We start from the raw sequence: 21,113 nt of genomic DNA, 5'->3' as shown, positions 1-21,113 counted from the left end.
ACTTGAGATTAGACGAAGCTTTCTAACCATCAGAGGAGTGAAGTTCTGGAACAGCCTTCCAAGGGGAGTAGTGGGGGCAAAAGACATACCTGGCTTTAAGACTAAGCTTCACAAGTTTATGGAGGGGATGGTATGATGGGATAGCCTAATTTTGGCAATTAATTGATCTTTTGACTATTAACAGTAAATACGCCCAATAGCCTATGATGGGATGTTAGATGGGGTGGGATCTGAGTTACTACAGAGAATTCTTTCCTGGGTGTCTGGCTGGTGAGTCTTGCCCACATGCTCAGGGTTTAGCTGATTGTCATATCTGGGGTTGGGAAGGAATTTTCCTCCGGGGCAGATTGGCAGAGGCACTGGGGTTTTTTTGCCTTCCTCTGCAGTGTGGGGAACGGGTCACTTGCTGCAGGATTCTCTGCACCTTGAAGTCTTTAAACCATGATTTCAGATATAGGTTAGGGGTTTATACAGGAGTGGGTGGGTGAGATTCTTTGGCTTGCGTTGTGCAGGAGGTCAGACTAGACAATCATAATGGTCCCTTCTGACCTTAAAGTCTATGACTCTAAAAACGTGACAAAGAACAGTCACCAGGGCCGGCTCTAGCGTTTTTGCCACCCCAAGCAGAAAAACAAACCAACTAAACAAAAAAACAGCCGCGATCACGATCGGCGGCAATTCTACCACCACTTTATTCTATGGCGGCAATTCAGCGGCAAGTCCTTCGCTCCGACAGGGACAAAGGGACCTGTCATAAACAGATAGTTAAGGGTTAATAGAACAGGAGTGCTTCATGTCTCTTTTGCCTGTAAAGGGTTAACAAGTTCAGTGAGCCTGGCTGTCACCTGACCAGAGGACCAATCAGGGGACTGGATACTTTTAAATCTTGAGGGAGGGAAGTTTTTGTGTGTGCTGTTAGGATTTGGTGGTTGTTCTCTCTGGGCTCAGAGGGACCAGACGTGCAACCAGGTTTCTCTCCAATCTCTTTGATACAGTCTCTTATGTCAAGAATAGTGAGTACTAGATAGATAAGGCGAGTTAGGCTTATGTTTGTTTTCTTTATTTGCAAATGTGTATTTGGCTGGAAGGAGTTCAAATTTGTATTTTGCTGAAAGGATTTTAATTTGTACTTGTATACTTAGGCTGGGAGGGTATTCCCAGTGTTTATAGCTGAAAGAGCCTGTAACATATTCCGTCTTAAATTTACAAAGATAATTTTTACTGTTTTTCTCTCTTTAATTAAAAACTTTTCTTGTTTAAAAACCTGATTATTTTTTTATTCTGGTGAGACCCCAGGGGACTGGGTCTGGATCCACCAGGGAACTGGTGGGGAAAAAGGAGGGAAGGGGGAGAGAGAGGTTAATTTTCTCTTTGTGTTAGGATTACTTTCTCCCTCAGAGAGAGTCTGGGAGGGGGAGAGAGAAGGAGCAGGGAAGGTGAATTTTCCTCTCTGTTTTAAAATTCAAGGAGTTTGAATCACAGTACTCTTCCAGGGTAACCCAGGGAAGGGAAGCCTGGGAGAGGCAACGGTGAGGGAAAGGGTTTACTTTCCTTGTGTTAAGATCCAGAGGGACTGGGTCTTGGGGGTCCCCGGACAAGGTGCTGAGGGGACCAGAGTGTACCAGACACTGGAATTCCTGGTTGGTGGCAGCGCTACAAGTACTAAGCTGGTAATTGAGCTTAGAGGAATTCATGCGGGTACCCCATTTTTTGGATGCTAAGGTTCAGAGTGGGGGATTATACCATGACAGGACCCACCGCCGAAGAGCCGGACATACTGCCCCTCTTCATTGGCTATCCCAGGCACCTGCTTGCTATGCTGGTGCCTGGAGCCAGCCCTGACAGTCACTATTCTACAATGCTGTGCTAGCCCAGAGACAAAACTTTACAATCCCACCACTTATAAGACTTAGTGAGCCATAAAATAGTCTAAGGAAATATGGAGGGTTGGCACCTAGAAAATCTACCTAATATGAGATCAACAAAAATGACAGGGTTTTTTAAAGATATAAAAAATATGTTGGAGGAGTGGTTGTTTATTTTTTTACTCAGGGTATGTCTACATCTACAATTTTGCAGCGCTGGTTGTTACAGCTGTATTAGTACAGCTGTATAGGGCCAGCGCTGCAGAGTGGCCACACTTACAGCAACCAGCGCTGCAAGTGGTGTAAGATGTGGCCACACTGCAGCGCTGTTGGGTGGCTTCAAGGGGGGTTCGGAGAACGCGAGAGCAAACCGGGGAAGGAGACCTGCTTCCCCGCGGTTTGCTCTCGCGTTCCCCGAACCCCCGAGCAAGCAGGTCTCCTTCCCCGGTTTGCTCTCGCGTTCCCCGAACCCCCGAGCAAGCAGGTCTCCTTCCCCACGGTTTGCAGGGGGGTTCGGGGAACGCGAGAGCAAACCGGGGAAGGAGATCTGCTTGCACGGGGGTTCGGGGAACGCGAGAGCAAACCGGGGAAGGAGACCTGCTTCCCCACAGTTTGCTCTCGCGTTCCCCGAACCCCCATGCAAACCGCGGGGAAGGAGACCCGCTTGGGGGGGGGGGATTCGGAGAACACCGGAGCAAACCGTGGGGAAGGAGACCTGCTTGATTACCAGAGAGGCTTCCTCAGGTATGCTGGGATATCTACTTATTCCACGGAGGTCAAGAAAAGCGCTGGTAAGTGTCTACACTTGATTACCAGCGCTGGATCACCAGCGCTGGATCCTCTACACCCGAGACAAAACGGGAGTACGGCCAGCGCTGCAAACAGGGAGTTGCAGCGCTGGTGATGCCCTGCAGATGTGTACACCTCCTAAGTTGCAGCGCTGTAACCCCCTCACCAGCGCTGCAACTTTGTGGTGTAGACAAGCCCTCAGTTAGCCTCACTGGCATAACAGCTGGGATGCTATTCAACTTGAATGGTCAAAGTCTATAGCCCTTACTCTTTTGAATAGTCTCGTAAGGGCTCCAAGAACAAGCCCAGAATCAACTATAGTTAAGGCTATGATTTAGTTACAGGTATTTTTAGTAAAAGTCATGGACAAGTCACGAGCAATAAACAAAAAATCACACCTGTGACCTGTCTATGACTTTTACTATATACCCCTGATTAAATCTTAACTGGATGGGGATACTGCTCTGGATAGGGGAGGCTCAGGGGCCAGCAGTACCAGCTGCTGGGGGCTACCAAGGCCAGCAGCACGAGCTGCTGGGGGCCCACCAAGCAGCAGTGGCTCTGGCTGCCCCTGGGCCACCCAGCCGCCGCTGCTCTCGCTACCCCCAGGACCACTGCTCAGGCAGCCCTGTGGTCAGCCACGCCAGCTGCTGCAAAAGTCACGGAGGTCATGGAAAGTCATGGAATCCATAACTTTTGTGACCTCTGTGACAGACATGGAGCCCTAGCTATAGTCATTGCAAATACTTTTGCATGATCCTCCTGAAGTTTATTATTCAATATTATAGAGTGATTTCCAAAATTAGCTTCACAAAAGCTTTAGTGTAGATTAACAATGAAATGTGTTTAACTAAAAAGCTGATATTCCTTTCACACTGGGCAAAATATTTAATTGCCCTTCCAGGGAGATGCAGGTTGGCAGGGCCTGTCTTGCTGTGTGCATGAGAAGCAGTCAGCAGGAGCAGCGCCAGAATTTCTGGCACCCTAGGCAGAATTCGGGGGGTGGCATTTTGTGCGCTACCCACAGGACGCACGGGAGCTTCCGGTTCCACTCCCATGGCGCCGCCGAAGAAGGATCCTCCTCCGAAATGCTGCAGGTGACAGCGGCAGTCATTGAGGTGCTCAATTGCCTGCCGCTGTTTTCCGCGGCACATCGGCAGAAGGTCCTTCTTCAGCAGCGTGACGGGAGCAGAACCAGAAGCTCCCATGCGCCCCATGGGGAGCGCACAAAATGCCGCCCCCCCGAATCCTGGCACCCTAGGTGACCACCTAGGGTCACCTAATGGAAGTGCCGGCCCTGGCAGTCAGAAATGGAACTGCAAGATGAGGGCCTGTAATGCAAATTCATCTAAAGCAGATTTTCTTTGTAGGAGCTCTTACATAAAGAATTCTATCTAACTAGAGTCCTAAGCTGCCAAGGCAGGAAAGCAGGGGCAGTAGTAGTCCTGGCACATCAGTTGGCAGTTCCCAAAGGGGGTCTCTGTGAACCAACCCATCACACCTAGTATATGTGTCTTTGACTTGGTCCCCCAAAGATTTCTGTACCTTGGCTAGATGTATCTACAATCTACTCTCAACTCCTTCACACCTTTCGAAGAGGGGCATATCCAGTGTTGTCGCTTTCATCATCAGTCTTGTGATAATTGACGTATTTCTTACAGCCCCAACTTCTGACAGCATGTGAGTGAGAATCCCAGCTCCACCCCCTCCTGCCTTTTTTTTTTTTTAATGGTAGCTTTTAGCCCTCATGATTCTGGAGAAAAGCTTGAAAATGTGACTTGGGTGCATTCTAAAGGCTCTGAAAAGTGACGGCAAATTAAAAAAAAAGACACTTTTTTTTTTAGTTTTACAGTTTTTTGGGGACCTGATAGTGATTCATAATTTTTAGCACTTAGGATCATCAGTAGTGCATATCATTTGGAGCTGAGGCTATGTGCGGAGGTGTGAAGGAGTTGAGAGTAGATTGTAGATACATCTAGTCAAGGTACAGAAATCTCTGGGGGGCCAAGTCAAAGACACACATACTAGGTGTGATGGGTTGTTTCAGAGAGACCCCTTTGGGAACTGCCAACTGATGTGCCAAGGCTACTTCTGCCCCTGCTTTCCTGCCTTGGCAGCTTAGGACTCCAGCCCCCTCTCTTCTTGAGCCAGACATACCAGTCTGCTCCAACACAGACCCAGCGTCTGAACCGCGCGCCCCAAAGCTGCAGGCTTAACTGAAAGCAACTTACAGAAGTGTTCCTGTCTTTAATGGGGGCCAAACCCCAAATAAATCCATTTTATCCTGTATAAAGCTTATACAGGGTAAACTCATAAATTGTTTGCCCTCTATAACACTGATAGAGAGATATGCACAGCTGTTTGTCTCCCTCCCCCCAAGGTATTAATACATGCTCTGGGTTAATTAGTAAGTAAAAAGTGATTTTATTAAATACAGAAAGTAGGATTTAAGTGGTTCCAAGTAGTAACAGACAGAACAAAGTGAATTACCAATAAAATAAAATAAAACACACAAATCTAAGCCTAATACAGTAATAAAACTGAATACAGGTAAAATCTCACCCTCAGAGATGTTTCAATAAGTTTCTTTCACAGACTGGACACCTTCCTAGTCTGGGCACAATCCTTTCACCTGCTACAGCCCTTGTTCCAGCTCAGGTGGTAGCTAGGGGATTTCTCATGATGGTGCCCCACTTTCCTCTGTTCCATCCACTTATATATCTTTTGCATAAGGTGGGAATCCTTTCTCCATCTGAGTTCCACCCTGCCTTTCTCAGTGGAAAAGCACCAGGTTAAAGATGGATTACAGTTCAGGTGACATGATCACATGTCACTGTAAGACTTCATTACCCACCTGCCAGTACACAGTATACAGGAAGACTCACAAGTAAAACAGAGCCATTTACAACCAATTGTCCTGGTTAATGGGAGCCATCAAGATTCCAAACCACCATTAATGGCTCACACTTTGCATAATTACAATAGGCACCCAGAGTTATATTTTATATTTCTAGTTTTAGATACGAGTGATAAATTTATACAAATAAGATGACCACACTCAGTAGATTATAAACTTTGTAATGATACCTTACAAGAGATCTTTTGCATGAAGCATATTCCAGTTATATTATATTCATACTCATCAGCATACTTTCATAAAATCATATAGAGTGCAACGTCACACTGGGTTAAGGGGGAAATAAGATACTCCCATTATCTGCTATTACAGCGTTCCTTAAACTAGCAGATAAAAGCATAACAAGAGTCAATTGCAGGCAGCTGAAGCCAGGTAATTTTAAAATGGAAATAACTGTTAAAAATTTGTATCTTGACAATTAGAACTGATTAACGAGGTTATGGTAGATTCATCATCATTTATGGTACATCTACACTGCAATGAAACGTGCTGCAGGCCTGTGTCTGCTGACTCGGGTTCACAGGGATTGGGCTGCGGGGCTATAAAGTTGCAGTATAGGCATTCAGGCTTGGACTGGAGCCTGGGTTCTGAGATCCCTTTGAGGGGGAAGGCCCCAGAGCCTGGGTTCAAGCCCAAGCCCAAACATCTACACTGCAATTTTGCAGCCCGAGCCTGAGTCAGCTGACATGGGCCAGCTGTGGGCGTTTAATTGCAATGTAGAGAGATCCTCAGGGTATGTCTATGCTGCAATGTAAACCCAGGGTTCAAACTCAGGCTCAAGCCTAAACTGTCTTCTATCCACACACAAGTTGTACTAACCGAGGGCTTAGTCCCAGGAACCAACGGGGGTGGGGGGTCTGAGCTTGAGTCAAACCAGGACCCAGGGCTCAAGACTTATAGTTTTGCAGTGTAGATGCAGTCCCACTGGATTTGTGCACTGGGAATCCACCAAAAGTATCCCACCATTCCATGGGCTGACTTTGTCCTCCGGACAGTCACATTTGGGGGACAGTCAAACTTTCCCACACTGCACTGTGAACACAGGGCTAGAGCAGCCACATTTTGGTAGAGTGCTAGGAAGTCTGGGGTGTGCGTGCAATGTAGACACTACAGCCTCAGGTTGGGAGCCAGGGTTCAAAAGTTCCTAACATGGAGTTACAAATGTGTGTAGACACTCCAGGCCTAAGTTAACAAACCTGGAGTTGGCTAACTCAAATTTTTCTAACCCTGCTCTTACATTGCAGTGTAGACATACCCTTGGAGTCTTTAAATCAAGACTAGATGTCTTTCTAAAAGACATCCTCCAGTTCAACCACAATTTGTTGATCTTGGGTGAAATTCTATGGCCTGTTTTATGCCAGGAGGTTAGACCAGATGAATATAATGGTCTTTTCTGTCCTTAAAATGTATTAAAGTAATATCTTACTGGGGAGAGGGAGAAAGGATCAGGGTCCAGGAAGCACAAGGAGCTCAGTCCCTTTATTCAGACATTCTCATTGATTCCATTTCAAATAACAATTCCCAGGCTTTGTTGATCTTCAAATTAGTTAGAGCATTCTAGAAGGTTACAAACCACAATGATGAGGGCATTGTGATGAGGAAACAGCTTGTGAGCAGTCCCCCCTTAAAGATGTTTATTAATATAGAGAAATGGTAGGAGAGAAAGGAGGGGAAAAACAATGAAAGAATAGAAAGGATCGAAAAAAGTAAGAGAAAGAAACAGCAGATAAGAGGAAAGGAAACGGAAAAGGACAAAATATACTGAGGCTATTTAAAAATTAAACATTTTACATTAAATAATATAAAGGAAATGGGTTAGAGGACAAAAGACTGAGACAGAAGGGAAGAAAAATGAATGAGAGCAAGCATTAAAAGTTTATCTGCAGCCAAAGTCTAAGTAAATTATTAACTATATATGTAAATAGCATAGTAACATACATAGCTGTTCCATATGTAAATAAGTACATTTCCCAAGAGTCTGGCATTATTGCCTGGTAGAAGCTGAGATACAGGTAATGAAGGGGATGAAAGGCGCCTCCGAAACATTTACAACTGTTTTCTGTCTGAGTTTGCTTATCAGACCAGCTAGTAGGATTCATGGGGGGGAGGGGTTTGCATTGTCCCTGTAATAAAGATATAGATGAAGGCATGAGGGCTTATTTGCTACCAATTTAACCTGGTGATGGGTGTAGTATAAGAGTATAAATAAAATTCGCTGAGAAAGAAGTAACTCTCTTCTCCTGTTATAAGTTTCAAAAAACTCAAATTACACTACTGGGATGAGCCTTTGATACAAGTCATCAGCACTTAGTGCAGTGGTTCTATTCCATAGCTAATCTCTAGCGAGGATACTTTACAGCCATTCTGATAAAAAGTTGAGCCAATAAGCGCTCATATGAAAAAGTATTTGAAAATTCTTGTTGATGGTCCTTCCCATAACTGCCAGTTTTCCCCGTAGGCTTTTTAACCTTCTAGGTTTCTTTTGTACCATTTAACAAAACAAAGAAGCAAAGATCCTGTAACCTGCTTGGACAGACAGCAAGATAAACTACCAAGCCTGCTCATTAGAGCAGCTTGCCTGAAAAGCACTATTGTTAGCAGCCTGCACTTCCTTATCTATCTGGCAACTGGGTGAAGCAAAGGAGAACCAGGAATGTTAACAAGGATGACTGTTACAGGCAGCAGCAAACTTCAAAAAGGAGTTCAAAGGAAAAACAGTCCATAGGTCAGCGGTACACAAAGGAGACATATTGATGGAGGGAGAAGAGCAATTACTATTATTATCACACTGCCATGTTATTGGGTTAAAGCTTCTGGAAAAGCTAGGGCAAGTACCTCATCTTGAAAGGAAACAAAGCTGTAAGGCCTTGAAGTGCAAAGAGTTTACCATGGTAACAGATGAAAATGAACCTCCAATAGTTACCTAGCACTCAGACAGAACAGGTGTGTGTTATCTTTCAAAGTAAACATCCATGTTTCATCCCCTGGCTTTGTTACAAAGGGTATAGACTTTTTTCTCCCTTCGCTTAGAGGAGTCTGATTACCTGGAGGAGTCTGCCATTGTTTAATAACCAAAGGCTGTTGTTTGGGACGTGTAACCAGCTTTCTAAAGAGCTGCTTTTGAAGTTTCCAGTTTAAATTGATATTGTAACTATTGTAGGATAATGCTTTCATAATACAGTAGCACTGACACAAACTGGATTTGCAGCATAGATGGAACCCTAACAGCTTCCTAAATCATGCTCCAGGTCTTTGTAAATTCAAGTCTGTTGTATAAGTCAGGAATGTGGTTACAATATGGTTCAGCTCCGTCTCCACTGCAAGGCAGCCCTCTACTTAAACCACGGCAGCAGCCTACTGTGTTGTAACAGGTCCCTTCTAGTGATAAATAGGAACTTCACAAATACTTATTCTAAATTTTCTAAGATGGCTCTGAAATCTTATGCACCTCTTCTGAAGATGCCTGTCTTGTCCAACTAATGTGATGACCATAATGAGAACAGAACCAAGCACTACATTTGCATTGAAACATTATTGCCAGCAGATTGTAGAACATTTTCTCTGCCCACTGGGAACAGTAGTATTTTTTGTTTCAGGATAATGTTGTTGTATACTACCCACAACATGGCTAATTTATTTTGAATTCATATAGTTAAATATTTTTATTCTTTAGAGCTTGACTTTTCTTCTTTTTTTAAAGTAGCTCATCCCAAAAACAGCAGCATTGTTAGAGCTAACTATTACTTTTACTTGGACTGACACACAGTTGCTGTGATGCATCCATACTATTTTCATCATGTTAAAGTCTGCTAAATATAATGCTTTGTGAGCGCCATATCTGGGTGAGAGGCATCACAGTGATGTAAAAATTTCAGCCTTGGGAGTTTCAGCAAGAGACTGAGTGCTGAAGTGTGCTATCAAAAAGCCTGCAATCTTCCAAGTGCTTTTGATAAGTTGAAGAGATTTAATAAGAAACACTTCTTAAAAGTCTGATATTGGGTGTGGGGGAGATGATATGTTAAAGAGCATTTCACTCTTAGGTCACCTCACTTAATCCAGCCCAGGCTGGTAGTGACCAAAAGTCATTATAATCTGATGGCTGTATGGTGGCCAATATGAAATGAGTTATTGACCAGTTAATTTATCAGTGCACATGACACACACACACAACTCATCACAACAACTTCCTGCTCTATAACTTTCTTGTGATGGGGTATACAATCCTTCATAGCAGTAAGGAAAGGGTTAAATGGCTACTCTGGGACCCACCCACCACATCTCCAAAGTATGCATGGCTTGCAAGAGGAGCTCAAAAAGAGAACAAGCCAGTTTCAGTAGGCTGCAGACAGTGGAAGTGAACTGATCTACACCCTGAGAGCCTGGGAATAAGAGCACTGCAGGAATACACCGAGAAGAGACTGGTGATTTTCAGAAACTTTATCATTGATTCCAGGTATTTAATGACACTATATCCATTGGGAAAGAAGGGACTGGTGGGAAGTGATCCAGGAGACAGCATTATAGCACTTCGGTGCAAAACTTAGCTGTTTTACACTGGGTCCTGTGTTGGAACCCAGTGGCGAGGGTAAGCCCAGATTCCCCTATAGAGGGTGCCGAGGGTCAAAGCCTTCCCCTGACTTGGAGAGTCCAAAGGAGAGAAGGCCTTAAGGATAGAAGGGTCAAGATCCTGAGAATTCAACCCAGGGGGAGCCATCTCACCTAACTCAGAGGGCAACCCATTGCTGGAGTCAATATATCCCAAGAGGGGTAGACGTAAACATGTGATCTGGCTGAGGGCTGAGTCACAGAAGGGATGGACCACTGCAGGCATAGGTGCTGGAACTAGGGGTGCGGGAGGTGTGGCAGCAACTCCTGGCTTGAAGTGTTTTCTGTCATATACAAGGTTTATAGTTTTGGTTAATGGCTCTCAGCTGCCCCACCCCCCATAATTGTTCCAGCATCCCTGACCACAGGACCAGAATGACCATCAACAGAGGGGCACCAGGAAAGAAGAGAACCTGCCACAGTATTCTTGGCCACTGGGTGGTGCTTGCCGTGCGTGATCTCTTTAACATTTCCCCAAAAAGGGATGTTGAGCAGAGACTAAGCACTAATTTCAAAGTTGTTATTCACAAGTAACAGTTTCTTGACCAAGGACTCTTCATGTTTTAGGGTCACTGACAACTCGTCTTCTTTAAGGAAGCCAGACTATCCCTATCACTAATAAGCACAAACACTCAATATTGGCTTTCAACAAGCATGGCCCAATATATAGAGTACTTCTTATCATGGAGTCAGGCAATACAGGTATATGGACAACACCAAGGTTGGCTGCCTTTCAGAGGGGTGAGGCAGTCTCTTCAAGCAGCCATAGTGGTAACTGAGAAGATGGCTATATGGCTCATGTTGAAGAGGCGAGAGAGAGTAAGGATATTATACAGGAATGGGGTATTGGCCACATGGGGCAAAGGGGCAAAGATGCCCAGGATGTTTATATTAATCCTTACTACATAGCTGAAAGAGGAAAAAGAAGGAATTTAGTGTTCACCACTCATGAAGGGAAGAGGAATGCAATGGAAAAGGGATATTTTCTTAGAGCTTGCCCACACAGTTATTGTACTGCTATATTGGTTTAGGTAAAGCAGTGCAACGCCCTAGTGCAGATGCAGTTTTACTGGTATAAAGATGCTTATATTGGTATAGCAATAAGCTATAGACTTATAAAGTATAGACCTATGACAGTATGAGGATTAGCTGCCTTGGTATGACATGTTTTAATTAGAAATATTCACTATTTAAAACACATAACATTAGTTCCGTAGCTTCCAGTAACACTAATTAAAGATGCACATCTTAAACCCATGCATCAAGTTGAGAATATTCCCATTCCTTTGCATATCTGGCTGGGAACAGGAAAAACTAATATGTGAGACTGAAAATCCTGGCCAGTTTGGGAATTGGCACCAGAGACAAAAGTTTCACTCTATCACTCAAATAAACATCTGAGCCATAGAGTGAGTGTCAAGAACTGCAGCCTCATTCATCCATGCTACAATAGAGAAAAAACAGGAGGCCCATGATGTCTGCTTCCTTTTTGGTTCCATTTGCCTATATTTCTCAACTGCACACATTCTCCTTCTTTAAAGTTTTATCTACTTTCCTCTTGAACTGATTGATGTCTCTTGTTGCAATGGCAATTTCCTGTACACAAAATTGTCAATCTGGAGACCCAGGTTTGAGTACAAGCCTCTGATCCTACTCCCTATTTGTCCACACCACAAAAATCATAGTTTAATCTGCTCAGAAAGTTTAAGATAGGGAAAGCAGGAAGTGCTGCTTATCAGGCTGTGGTGGGGAAGCCTGCATAGAGCATCACTGCATTATTGTTGAGCCAAGACCCTGTTAATCCCCTAACTTTCATGAGCACTATATTCACCCAAACTTTAAAAAGCCAGCATATAGAAAGGTAACGTAAAGAGGACACTGGCGGTGTGAAGAACTGGAGTTACAGTTATGTATGCTGTTAAATGATACTTATTTTGGGTTGCCAAGAAATCTTTTTAAAGCCTGCTGAATCCTGATATGTGGAAGGTTTTAAGTACTTAAACTTCTGCATGACAAGCTAAATATGCACACACACGCTAGTTGTGTTTGTACAAGCTGCATCTGGTAAGATAGGCTCTCTTTATTTTCAATGTACATACACACTACTCAGTTCACATTCAGATCAGGTAGGATGATTGCTGTTGTGCTTTGCTTTGATGAACTCATCTCAATGTGCAATATCCTAGGTAATGTGCAGAACACTTGCTGAGCTCGCTATCTGATGTTACCTCAGTGTCTGCATTGATATAATCAGTATCTTTCTGATAAAGATAACTGTAACTTTTGACTCCTTTATTTTTTATATGCTCGTATTAGTTAATTTTCTGCAGTATCACTAGTGTATGGCAGAAATCAGTTGCATAGCACCATTGTTATGCATCGCACTTTACAGAACAAAATAAGATGACAAGGCCATTCTCCTGAAGAGTTTTTAATCCAACTGTACATTGATTTGAGATTCCTCACTAAAAACATTTGCAAATTATCTATTGCTTCTTTGTAAGTGGCTCTTTTTTGTGTGTAGGCTTCCTTTCTCTGTATCTAATTTGGATGGGGGATAATGAACTTCCTGTGTCGTATGCTGCAGGACAAGGAACTTCATTGTATCCTGACCAAGGAAGAGTATATCAGTAAATAGTTTATAAGGGAGCTCTGAAGAATCTTGTTAGAAAGACTTATTCTCCTGTTCCATTTGTTTGATGAAGTGCATCATGTGATAAATGCATATAATGAACTTCTTCAGATGCTGCCAGTGAGAAACCCAGTAGCTAAAATGCCGAGTCCCATGGCATCACTGTGTGCATAACAAACTAATTATGTGAATGAAAAGATCACGCGATTCAAAGGATTCTTCTCCTTCCACACTATACAGCACACCAGTGTTATAAGATTTTCTGTGCTGACCCCAACTAAAATATTCTGAGTATGAAATCCAGTTCCGTCCAGTGCAATTTTCCTCCTATGACTTAACACTTCATTAGGACATCCAGATCTCATTTCTCAAAAAATACCAACTTGCAAAAAGATTTCCTAGTGAAAGATTTATTCATGCTTCTAAATGCTTCATTTCTGTTGGAAAAAACTGAGCATAAATTCAGTGTAATAAGGTCAGTTTTTGTTTTTTAAACAAAAAATAATTTAAAAGGCTTCTGATATAAAATGTATTTCATCCACAACACAAGTGTTACATTTGTGAGATCAAAGGTCAACTCATTAATAAGAAGCCCTTCCCAACTCATGGCTGTAGAATGCATGGTCATTTAAACACAGCAATATCTGATATGCTTTGTTCTGCCCATGCCCCTCTACATTCATAATGCTTCTAATGCTCAGTCTGAGGACCTTTATCTACTCTATAGAATTGCACTATTGCAATTTTCACTAGTATGACTTAACTAGTACAAGCTACAATGGTGCAATGTAGCGGTTCTCAAACGTCATTGCACCGTGACCCCCCTTCTGACAAGAAAAATTACTACATGACCCCAGGAGTTGGGACTGAAGATGGACCCCGACAGCCCTGCTGCCCGTGGTCCATTGCCCAGGGCAGGAGGCCAAAGCTGAAGATCAAGGGCTTCTGTCCTGGGAGGGGTGCATGTAACCTAGCCATGAGTGGTGGGACTCAGGCTTCAGCTTCAGCCCCAGGCAGTGAGGCTTGGGCTTCGGCCCTGGGGCCAGCAAATTTAACACCAGCTGCGGCGACCCCAATCCACAGTTTGAGAGCCCCTGGTGCAATACATTCACAGCTGCCATCCACACCCAACACTGCACCTCTCTCACAATTCCCAGCATGGCTTCCAGAAACACATGCATAATGTATGTAACATAAAATAAATGTGTGAAACAAAGGAACGTTGGCAAGATAGTCGTCGTCATTTGCTGACCCCAGTATTCTGACATAAATCAGACAAAATTACATGAGCCTAAGAGCCTTGCGACCTGACAAGGCACAGTGTCCACTCACTCCTTTTACACTGGATAATATATATTTGCAGTTTTTCACATTTTTGATTGATTTCAATAACTGGTGGATGCTGTGTATAAGAAAGGTGACCATTTATATCCTGAGTTCTCAATCTTTTTCTTTCTGAGGCCCCTGTTCCCCCCACTCCCAACATGCTATAAAGGCTCCACAGCCCATCTGTGCCACAACTGTTTTTCTGCATATCTAGTAGATTAAAAGCCAGGGCCAGTGTTAGAGAGTAGCAAGCAGGGCAGCTCCCCAGGGTCTCACACCGCAGGGGACCCCGCAAAATTAAGTTACTCGGGCTTTGGCTTCAGCAGCGAGGCTGAGATGCCAGCTTTCTGCCCTGGGCCCCAGCAAGTCTAATGCCAGCCCTGCTCTCTGGTTTATTTTGTCAGACCCGCTCCAAAACCTGCTTGCAGCCCCCTCATAGGCTGGTTGAGAACCACTGAGTTATATCACTGTTGTTACCACTATTACACAATTTTCATACGTATTGTACAAAGTATATTATGTAAGGTAAAGGGTCTCATCCTTTCCAAACTACTGTATCCGTGTCAGGAGGCTGATTTAGCTTGAGTACCCCCAAGTGTCACCTCACTTAAAATCTACTTGCTTACAAAATCAGACATAACAATACAAACGTGTTGCAGGACACTATTACTGAAAAATTGCTAACTTTCTCATTTTTACCATATAGTTATAAAATAAATAAATTAGAATATAAATATTGTACTTACATTTCCAGTTTTTCACTTGTGAGCCTTATCTGAAGTCTGAGCCCCAATGCACAGGGCGGAAGCATGTAACTTAGCTTTGTGGTGTCCTTTGTGGTGTAGGGCCCGAGGCAATTGCCCTGCTTGCCACCCCTAATGTCAGCCCTGCACTTGCACTCTACCTAAAGTTGTCCCCCACTCGCCCTGGGAATTGCAACCCCCAAGTTGAGAAACACTGATATAGGTGAGTTCAGTACCCCGTGAAAGATCTCGGTGTACCTCTGGTTCAGAACCACTGATGTGAGATATCAATGGAAGTTATGATTTGCTAGGTAAGATTATTCTGTTTATATGCATGTATCATCTTTGTAGCTGAGATTATGAATACTGGCTATGTATATGTATCTTAAACCTGTGTTGTATTCCTGGGTGACACCCCCACATACAGATTTATGCTAGGGCTAGACAGCCATGTATTTATGGTCCATTAAGAACATTCACAGTAGGCCACTGATGAAACTCCTCCTGCCTAGTAGGTCTTACTGTGGATGACCCAGACAGCAAGGAGCCAATGGTCACCCCCTTGTGATTCCGCAAAACATGAAAAGGCATGTGATATGCTCAGGTGACCCTGAACTACTCCATCTTGTGCAAGTAAATTTCCATACATGGAGCTCAGGACTTTGTTTGGGACAGTAAATTTTCATGCACATGGCAAAGGATATAAAAAGACAGCCAAGACACCTCCATTTTATCTCTCTCCTGCTCTAATTCTCTGGACTGTGGATATACAACTAAAAGGAGTATCTTGAACTATGGACAGTGGACCTTCCAATCTTTTGGAAGATACCAGAGAGACATTTGCAAGCCAGCAGTCTATTCCATCACTGCCACAGACCTGTATGTATATGATCTATTAATCATTTATAACTCTCTTTTCTTTTATTAATAAATCTTTAGTTAGTTTACTAAGGATTGGCTGAAAGCATGATATTTGGCAAAGAGCTGAAATATTGACCCGAAATAAATTTCTGATCCTTTGGGATTACTAAGAACCTCACATATGATGAATTAGGCTTTCAATAACCCCTCACTATTTTAGACTTGTTTGTCTGGATAAGCAGCAAAGAGCCCTGTGGCACCTTACAGACTAACAGACATTTTGGGGCATGACCTTTCATGGGTGAATACCCACTTCGTCGGATGCATACGTCTGTTACTCTATAAGGTGCCACAGGACTCCTTGTTGCTTTTACAGATCCAGACTAACGCGGCTACCCCTCTGATACTTTGTCTGGATAGGATACAACATCTGGAAAGGGGGATTGTGTTTGGCTTCTGGTTAACCAGTATGGTACTACAGAAGCACTTTGGTTACTGGCTGGGTGAATCTAATTATAAACAACCCGTTTTGGGGGACTGTCTGCCTAATTCTTGCAGTCTGCCCTGATATGGCATTCTCAGTGTGATCCATCCCAGGTACCCAGTCACAAACTGCTTTAAACTGTTCTGTGTGGTACAATAATCTGTGCATGCATCAAAGGGAAGAGGCTATGTCCTGACACTTGCAGGTGCCATGGTGGAAAGTCAACAGCTTCAGCTGCACATGCTGCTGACATCTTTGGGTATGGTCTGCTGCAGGGGTTGTGAGAGATGTGTGGATTGGTGCACTAGTGAGGTATATGGATTTGCTTTAGGGGTTGAAAGCAAGGAAGGGCAGGGTTTACCTTCCTGTATATGGATTAACTAATAAGATTTTTTTTCCTTTTTCAGATCTCAGATTTTGGGAAATGCTGGTGAGGTGGCATATGGACAGCCATGCCAACTCCCAAAAAAGTGAATCCTTTGTATGTCCAGATCTCTCAGTGTCTATACTGACTAACCAATTATATATACTGTTCTTTATGATGATTAGGTGAATATCCCAAAAATAATTGTTCAGATCACAAATGCATATTTTGAAAATATATAAAGTAGTTTATTTTGCATTGTTTTTTCATGTCTTTTGCTGCTTTGGGGGTTGGGGTACCAGAAGTGTAGGAACAAAGCAGAGCTGATAACACAGAATACCAAGTCATATGCTCTCAGGCCTGCATGCAGCCAGTAGGTGAGTGGCTTGACAGGCAACAGAGGGAGTGCTCTTACCTGACAACTATCACTGAAGGGAGAGAGGGAGCAATGTGGGATCACACTTGGCAAACTCATTGCACCATGCAATTGCAACCCTTGCATTTCCTACCTACTCTGGAACTACAGTGGTGCAGAATGACTCAGTAGCTGATGCAATAGTGCTTAGCCTTGCTCAGAGCAACTGCAGTCATAGCTGTGATGTGAACAGCTGTGCCTCATTGGAAGCAGCAGTGCGTGGACACAAGAGGTTTTATAAGCATGCTGTGGGCACAATGGTGTTCACAATGCCCAAATGCTGTTGTATAGATAAGACAGGATGAAGATGAGATACTCATCAGTTTTACATATGGAAGGAATGACCAGCAACAGGTGGGTGAGTCACAGAAAAAAAACTTGATTTGTTAGATGGATCAGAACTTTAGTATAATCCAAGTTCTCAAAAAACTGACTTTCTGACCTACCCATCGGAATATTCTTAAGTACAGTTCCATTCTGAAAAGTGACTCTGTTGATACAGTTTTACAGGGTTCCATGGTTGTCGTGTCTCACTGAATTCTTAGCAAATGTGCTCCGCTTACCAAAAAACAAACTTTTTTCTGACTCTCAGCCCTACAAACTAAACCTGGGATTTGAGAATCAAGATGGATTTTAACTTTCCCAGGCACTAATTACCAGTCATAAAGTTCTTGGAGGTCATGTTATTTCTTCAGTTCCACCTGAACACTGAAGATTAATGGGATTGCACAGGTGTAACTGAAGAAATAGTATGAAGATAATCTGCTTGCCCAAAATTAAATAAGAACATAATGTGGTCTCCAGTGATAATGGTGTATGAGAAGAAAAGGACCCAGCTTGATTCTTTTGCTGCCCAGGATGAGTTTGCAGGGCTAGCAGTCAGAAAAAACATCTTATTTGTCAACTAAGCAAATTTGATATGAAATCAGGGGACACAATAACTGTGGAATTTCACAATGCTGTTAGAATGACTCTTAAGAGAAGAAATAAACTTTAAGTCTATAATCTACAATGTAAACGTGGCCCCTGAATGTCTGTTTCCACTTTAAAAGGACAATCTCATGGAAGATGTTGTTTCATAGTTCTTACTAAATTATGAAGTTTTGAAACTGTACTTTATTCCTTTCCCAAATATTACCCCTCCATTGCAGAGACTCTTTAGTTTGGTGTCACAGGTTATTTAGAGACGTTGGGCCTGCTTTTGGGTTGTAGGAGGGTTTTGTTTTTCTTTTTAAAAACAATCAAGGAAGCATTTTTGGTAGCTAAATTTTACAGCCAAACCTATCCTCAAAACAGCCATATAAAATTACTGTTCATGAGTTTAGCAAAACAAATATAAGGGTGAGGACCAGTGGGTCACATTTTGAGAGAAAGATTGATCTGACCCAGGAATTACTGAGTTCTAATCCCACCTCTGATGCTGACTCCAACTCTGTGGTCTTGTCCACGTTATGTTTTCTGCACATTTTGGATGCCTCAAGCTTTACATGCACATCTTTAGACACATGCTCTCAAATTGGGCCCCCAGAATTAGTGGACCCTTTTGAAAATGTGGGCCTAAATCTTACTGAGTCTCATTTCCCCAGTTGTAAAATGAGGATATTACTGAGGCTGCTCTGTATTACAACATAGCATAATCATAGAAATGTAGGACTGGAAGGTACCTAAAAAAGTCATCAAGTCCAGTGCCTTGCACTGAGGCAGGACCATCCAAACCTGGACCATCCCTGATAGGTGTTTGTTCAACCTTTTCTTAAAAACCTGCATGATGGGGATTCCACAAGCACCCTTGGAAGCCAGAGGTTATTCCAGAGGTTAACTATGTTTATTGTTAGAAAGTTTTTCCCAATATCTCATCCAGATGTCCCTTGCTGCAGATTAAGCCCATTACTACTTGTTCTCCATGTCCACTAGAGGTACGGTCATCCTCTTTAGAACAGTCCTTAACTGTTATCAAGTCTCCTCTCAGCCTTCTTTTTTCATTCCCGGTATTTTTAACCATACACTCCTGAATTATATTAGTGTTTTTCAAAACTACTTTTCATTGCTGACTCATATGTAATTTGTGAAGCACTATACCCCCCAGATCCTTTTCAGCCATACTATCACCTTGCCCATTTTTAGACATTTTGTAGTTGTGCATTTGATTTTTTCCTCCCTTAGGCAAGTATTTGCACTTGTCTTTACTGAATTTCATCTTTTTGATTTCAGACCAATTTTCCAGTTTGTCAAGGTTATTTTAAATCTAATCCTATCATCCAAAGTCCTTGCAACTCCTCCCAATTTGGTGTCATCCACAAATTTTATGAGCATACTCTCCACTCCATTATCCATTAAGGAAAATACTAGGGAGTACCAGACCTAGGGCTGACCCCTGTGAGACCCCACTAGATATGTCTTTCCAGATTGACAGCGAATCGATAACTCCTCTTTGAGTACAGTCTTTCAACCAGTTGTTCATCTACCTTATCATAATTTCATCTAGACCACATTTCCCTTGTTGGCTTATGAGAATATTGTGTGGGACTGTGTCAAAAGCCTTACTAAAATTAAGATATTTACATCTACTAATTCCTCCCATCCACTAGGCCAGTAATTCTATATGCTTTTGCTATTCTTTTGGACTCTTTCTTAGCAATACTACTACTTCAAAGGTGCATTATGAGGTTTACTTTATTCATGCTTAAATATTCAGTAGACAAAAAGCACTATACGAGTGTTAAGTGGTGTTGTTCTGGGCCTGGTGACCTTGACAATGTCTCTTCACAAAGTAGTAAGTGAGGAAGCTCCATAGCCAAAAGTAAAACATGGAAACTAACCTGCCTGTTGTTCATTCTGAAACCTGGAATTTGGTCACTTTGGAGTTTCCCATAGTAGATTCTTTTTGGCACTGTCACACTTTCACATATACTAAATATTGTCTAGATATTTGCTGAACAGGAGTATCTCCAGGGATTGAAACCACAGGGTATACAGCTTAAAATAAAAATAGAGATATATGGGCAGAAAAGAGCAGAGCACAACTCTTCTGGGAATCACTCCAAGAAAATCAATATGCAAGATGGCACTTTATCCCTACACAGAGCTGGGAAGAATAACATTTGGATTTGATCATTTTAAAATTAAGTAAAAATTAATTCTGTGTTTGTACGTACATGCTGCTCTCCTCTTGAAATTAAAAGATATATCAAATGGTAAAGTTTGACCTATTGTGACAAATCAGACCTTATATCAACAGATGCAGCACCACTGACTTTGGTGGCGGTCTGAATTTGGTACCTAGTTTTTGACAACACCTATGGGTCTTCTGGAAAGGATCGCTGTAATTTATTCTCTACCTTTGTTGTTCTCCAACCTTTCCATAACATAAACTCAGTCTTAGGAGAGAGTACGCGAATAGCTTTACAACTTGCACTGCACACAAGGGGTAACAAGAAGAGACTGTACCCAGAAGAGATTCCAATGGATGAATTGGCAACAAAGAGAGTCCTGGTGTAACAATGCAGGGTGCAGTCAGATGTTTTTGTGTGCTTTGTTTGAATGTAATCTGGAAATAGGGTTCCAGTGGAGTTCGTGGTGTGATGATGTGATGTGCTCACGCCAACCTTTGTTGCCTAGTAAATGGGTTGGTACGCATTCCACCATTTGTAGTTTTTATTTGAGGTGGCTACCTTCAGCCTCAATGAGATGCAAAATTTAACCTGATGATGAGAAATGTAACAGGTTCTTACCCACAGAACATACAGGTGATAGTGTGAGCTGGTACAATACAATGCAATATAGCACCATATAAAGTCAGAATGGTATATGGGAATAATAGATGGAATGCTTCATGGACCTGACTCCCAGCTCCCCACCACTAGCTCCTCCATCCCCAACACCAAGGCAAGGGCCGGTCCCCAAAATGCCCTGTTCTGGGTCCATGGAACTGGGGGCAGGGAGCTGCTACTTCCATATGGGAAACTTGCCCCATTGTTTGTAGCCATGCCCCATGACAGCCGCGACACGCTTGCCTTGGCTGGCTCCAAAAAACTTGCATGAAAATATTGGTTCTGGGATCGCCTAGCTTCTCCCAAGGGGTTTAACGAGCCATCGATCCTGGTTCCTCCACA

The sequence above is a fragment of the Gopherus evgoodei genome, chromosome 3 (genome assembly GCF_007399415.2).
Source record: "Gopherus evgoodei ecotype Sinaloan lineage chromosome 3, rGopEvg1_v1.p, whole genome shotgun sequence".
NCBI lineage: Eukaryota > Metazoa > Chordata > Testudines > Testudinidae > Gopherus > Gopherus evgoodei.
The sequence above is the reverse complement of the archived record's forward strand: the minus strand, read 5'-3'. Positions refer to the sequence as shown.